Source organism: Lagenorhynchus albirostris, chromosome 9, assembly GCF_949774975.1.
Source record: "Lagenorhynchus albirostris chromosome 9, mLagAlb1.1, whole genome shotgun sequence".
Classification (NCBI taxonomy): domain Eukaryota; kingdom Metazoa; phylum Chordata; class Mammalia; order Artiodactyla; family Delphinidae; genus Lagenorhynchus; species Lagenorhynchus albirostris.
In genome coordinates, this window is record NC_083103.1 from 108371025 (window position 1) to 108377024 (window position 6000).

The window sequence follows — 6000 nt, forward strand, 5'->3', positions numbered from 1 at the left end:
TGTGTTTTGCTGTCGTTGGATGGAGGATTCTATGAAAGTCAGCTTGGTCCTGCTGGTGGATGGTGTTGTTCAGGAGATCTAGAAACACCCTCACTGGCACTCTGCTTACTTGTTCTGTCAATTACTGAGAAGTGAATAAAATCTGTGATTATGGACAGACCTATATTTCCTTGCTATTCTAGCAGTTTTGCTTCATATATATTTTAAGCTCTGTCATTAGCTGTGTGCACACTTAGTATTCCTGTCTTCCTGGAGAACTGACCCCTCATCATCCTGTAATGTCCCTGATGACATGTATTTTCCTGAAGACTACATTGCCTTCAATGTAGCTACTCAAGCTGTCTTTTGATTAAAATTGTATGATATATCTTTTTTCAAACTGTTCCATTTTAACCTCTCCATGTCTTCAAGTTTAAAGTTGGTTTTTGATAGACAGCACTGAGTTGGCTCTAGCTTCATTTGTTTACTTTTAATCCAATCTATCAACCTCTGGCTCTTAACTGGTATGTGTGGACCATTCACACTTAATGTGATTATTGATACAGCTGGATTAAATCCATCATCTTGCTGTTTTCTATTTGTTCTGTTTTCCCTCTTCTGCTTTCCCTTAGGTTACTTGAGCATTTGTTAATCATTTTAGGTTCTGTATTGATTGGTATTTATACCATATGTGTGTATATGTATATATACATCTATACCTATGAACCCATACAGGTATCATACATATACACATACGGTACAAGTATTATGCATATATACATATGTATACATATATATATATATTTTTTACTAATTGCCTTAGGGTTTATAGTATATACCTTAAATTAATTGGAGCCCTTTATTCAAGTAGTACGATGCCTTTGCACATGTAGGACAAGGACCAACAGGGTTTTTTCCCAAGTCCTCACTCCATCCTTTTTCTCATTGTTCTCATTCGTATAGCTTTTACATAATCTATAAAAACACAGCAGATTGTGGATAATTTTGCTTTAGATAGTCCATTGTTGTTAGAACAATTAAAGTAGGAAAATACATTTTAACCTACCTTCATCTATTCCATGTCCTGTGTTCTTTATTTCTTTCTGTAGATCTAAGTGTAGATACCATATTTGTTCCTGAGAAATTGCCTTTCACTTTTCTTGTATTCTAAGTCTACTGGAAATAAATTTTCACTGTCCCTTTTTTGTCAGCAAAAGCCTTTATTGATCCTTCATTTTTGAAAGATATTTTTACTGGATTTACGGATTGACGTAATTTTTTCTTTTAATCCTTTAAAGATGTCACTGCACTGTCTTCTGGTGTGTGTTGTTTCTGAGGAGTCCTCATAACTACCCTATTTGCTCCTCTGTAAGTAATTTGTTTCCCTGACCCTGCAAGGCTTTTGTTAAGATTTTCTCTTGTCTCTTATTTTCAGAAGTTTGACATGACATGTCTAGGTAAGTGTTGTGTTTGCTTGTTTGTTTCTTTTGTGTTCATCTCGCTTGGTGTTCTCTGAGATTCTCGAATGTGTGATTTGGTGTCTGTCATGAACTTGGGAGAGCTTTCAGTTGCTGTTCCTTAAAATGTTTCTTCTGTCCTATTCACTTCTTTTCACATGGGATTCCAATCATGCAAACAGCTGGTTCTTCGGTATCTGGTCTACAGTAAATTGATATTTGGACCTCCTGCCCCTCCCTCAACATAGACACACTAGTTTTTCTCTTTTTGCTTCAATTTGAGTAATTTCTATTGATCTCTCTTCATATCCCTGGATTCCTTCCTCTGATGATCCTATTAAAGGGATTCTTCTTCTGTTATTTATTTTTTGCTTCTAGCATCTTCACTTGGTTATTTCTTGCAGTTTCTATATCTTTGCTAAAATTACCCATCTGATCATGCACACTGCCCATCTTGTCATTAGAGTTTCTAACATATTAATCATCATTATCCTAATTCCCTGTCTGATAGTGCTAGCATCTGTTCCATATCTGAGTCTGGTTCTCGTGATTACTTTGACTCCTAAAAGTGTATTTTTGCTTGCTGTTTCATCTTCCTTGCAGAATTCTGGTGAAAGCTAGACATCTTGTGTAGCACGGTAGCTACAGAAGTAAATAGTTTATAGACCTGAAAGTTGGCTCACCTTTCTGTCTGCTGGGCAAGGGTCTGAGCAAATCGAATTATGTTCCGGGCTGGATTTGGAGTTCTTGTTGCTATGGTTACACTCAGAGCACAGCAGCAGTTTAAATTCCTCTAGCAATCCTGGTGTTTAGGGAGAGGGTTGGTTTGGATATTTTTTCCTGGTGACCTGCTACATCCTCCCCCTTAAGGATTCCCTTTACCCTCGCCCACAGAGAGGGTCCATCTCTTGCAACTTACCCGTATGCCATGGATCCTATCCTGACAGGGTCTGGGGGTGGAAGGGATTCTATTGATCTGATCAAGCCATTCCTCAGCCACAGAGAGGTGCTGGTCCCTTGGTCATAAGAGGGCTGACCTCTTAGCTCTGAGGTGGTCCTGACTCCCTTTGTTTGAACCTGGCAAGCATTTCTGCGCTCCCCTAGGGTTGGCTTTTGTTCCCTGTTCCTCTCTCTGAGCTGCAACGGGATTTCTCCAGTGCCCTAAGGCTGACAGCTGTTGCCCCTCCCTTTATACGTATTTTCCAGATTGATTGATGTAAAATTGACACATAACATGGTGTAAGTTTAAGGTGTACAATGTACTGATTTGATACACATGTTTCAAAATTATTACCACACACCTCCATCACCTCACATAATTACCATTTCTTTTTTTGTGGTGAGAACATTTAAAGTTTAGTTTCTTAGCAAATTTCAAGTATATAATTATTAACTATAATCACCTTGCCTCACCTGAGATGCCCAGAACTCATCCATCTTATAACTGGAAGTCTGTACCTTTCACCAGCATCCCATCCCTGGCGCCTGGCAACCTTCCCTTTATTCTCTGTTTCTATGAGTTTGGCTTTTTCGGGGTCCACGTGTAAATCTCATATAGTAGTTGTCGTTCCCTTTCTGACTTATTTCACTTAGTATAATGCCCTCAGGGTCCCTCCATGGTGTCGCAAATGCAAGATTTCCGTTTTTTCTCATGTTGACTAATATTCCACTGTGTGTGTGTATGTGTGTGTGTGTGTAATCTTCATTTTCTTTATCCATTCATCTATTGAAGGGCACTTAGGTTGTTTCCATATCTTGGCAATTGTAAGTAGTGCTGCTATGAATATTGGGGTGCAAGTATCTTTTTGAAATAATGTTTGCATTTTCTTTGGATATATACCCAGGGGTGGAATTGCTGGGTCATATGGTATTTTTAATTTTTTGAGGAACCTCCATACAGTGGCTGCACCAGCTTACATTTCTAACCAATAGTGTATGAGGATTCCCTTTTCCCACATCCTCACCAACATTTTTTGTGGTCTTTATGGTAATAGCCATTCTGACAGATGTGAGGTGATATCCCATTGTTGTTTTGATTTGCATTTCCCTAATGATAAGTGATGCTGAACATTTTTCCATGAACTTGTTTACCATTTGTGTGTCTTCTTTGAAAAAAAACTGTTTATTTAATCTCTCTACCCATTTCTAATCAGCCTTTTTTTTTGCTACTGAGCTATGAGTTCCTTATATATTTTGGATATTAACCCCTTATAAGGTGAATGATTTGCAAATATTTTCTCCCATTCCATAACAGGAGGAAAACTGAAGAATTCACAAATATGTGGAAATTAAGCAATAGACTCCTGAACAACTAATCAGTTAAAGATAAAATAAAAATGAAAACATTAAAAAAAAGAAAATGGAAACACAACATACCAAAATGTGTGGGATGCAGCAAAATCAGTTCAAAGAAGGAAACTTATAGTGATAAATGCCTATATTAAGGGAGAAAAAGATCTCAAATGAACAACCTAACTTTACACCTCAAAGAACTAGAAGAAGAACGACCTAAGCTCAAGGTTAGCAGAAGGAAAGAAATAACCTGATCAGAGCAGAAGTAGATGAAGTGGAGATCAGAAAAACAGCAGAAAAGATGAAAAAAACTAGAGCTGGTTTTTGCAAAGATAACACAATAGACACTTTAGCTAGACGAACTAAGAAAAAGGGGGCAAGACTCAAATAAATAAAACCGGCAATGAAAGAGGAGACATTGCACGTGATCCCACAGAAATACGAAGGCTCAGGGGCATCTCCCCCGTACGTATATGCTCAGACTTCTGCCCCTAGAGGATGTGGTGCAGAGGTGCTGTGTGTAGCTTCTTGCTGTTCAGATAGAAGCGGGGCAGCTGGTCTGTGCCCCGAAGGGAGGCTGAATTAAGACTCTTCCAATCTTTTCCGTCAGTGGGTTTCGTGGAGAAAAAACTGCAAAAAAAAGTGTGCTTTTCCACTATATCTGCGGTCCCCGGGGGCTCCCCCCGCACCTCTTGCCAGGGCGTATGCAGTGCAGCAACCCACCCCCAGGTCAGCTCTGCTCACAGGGCCGGCATCTCGCCCACGTCGAATCAGGGCCATGCTTGGTTCTACCTGCACGAGTCTGTTTCTCTCTAAATCCCGGGCAATTTGGTTGCCTTTCAACTTCAGCATTTCAACGTGGACAAGAAACATACAGCCTTGCTGTTTGTCTGGACTTTTTCATGGTGATCTTGGGAGCAGCGGTCCAACGAATACTCTCAATTTCCTTTGGAAACTGGGCTGCTTCTGCATTCCTTTGGGGTTCGGAGTTCTCAGTATCCTGTTCTGTTCACTGTCACCCTGTTAGCTCCCTGCTAATGATTTCTTCTGTGGTCGCCTTAGTTCATAAGTTTACTTCCTAAAGTAGAGTCTTCCTTCTAATAAACTATCACATGACGCTATGTTTCCATTTCACCTCGCCTCCTTTGTACTATAGTTTTTCAAGATTTTGTGCACATGCTACAAATTCCAAACACATTGCTGTTATTTTGACTTTAAGCAGTTTGTTAATGTTTAAAAAATTAAAAGTAAACCTTTAATATATACCTTTGACTATTTCCCAAATTATTTTTTCCTTTTCGTGAATACAAGTAGCATCTCTTTTAATATCCTTTAGGCCAAAGGGCCTCAATACGTACGTGGCAACACACTTCCTGAGCACTTTTTGCCTTAAATGTCTTTATTTTGCCTTCGGTTTTGTTAGATATAGAATTTTGGGTTGAGGTTTCTCCCCTGTTAGTATTTACATGTGCACGTCCATCATCTTTGGGCCCATGTGGTTTCTGTATGCCATCTACCGACATTCCAATATCTCCCCCTTTGTGGATACGTGAGTTTTCTCTGCCTTCTCCGAGACTTTCTCTTTATCATTGTTCTCAGCACCTTGACTGTAACACAACACTGTATGGGTTCCGCTGGGTGTGAATACTTGGGCTTGCTCCCACCCATCCCGGCCCTGAAAACCCGGCTGCTCAGGCCCCCGACGGGAGGCGGTCCCCCTGCTTCCCAGGAAAGGCCTTGTCTCGGCCCGGCCTGTGCTGTCACTGGGGGACTAAGCTTCGCATGCCTTGTTCATCCCCGCCAGGTGTGGCCCCGGGAACGCTGCTCTGCCCCTCCATCCCTCTTACCTGAGGGTGCCGGTCAGCCCCACACGTGCACCACTGGAAGGCTCTTCTCTAGGTGTAGCTTGTAATGTGTGATAAGGAAATGATGTCCAGCACTCAAGAGACTGATTTTAAACCTAATTAAAATGCAGCTCCCATGGCATCTTGCGTTTCCCACTGTGGGTGGTTTGGCTTCTACCTGTACCTCTGAGATGCTCACAGACCCCATTAGATGAGCCCCTCTCACGGCCACTCACATGCCCAGGCTCCACGGGGCCCCCTCCCCTGGGAAGGAGCTGAACCTGCCCAGAATGACCGAGGCCAAGGCTGGCCTTGTACCCATTGATCCCTCGGCTCCCGTCAGAGTTCCACCATCGGGGTCAGTGTGAATAAGAGAGGCGGCAGGGAACAGCCCGGCTCACACCTGTGCAGACCAAGGTGACAATCAG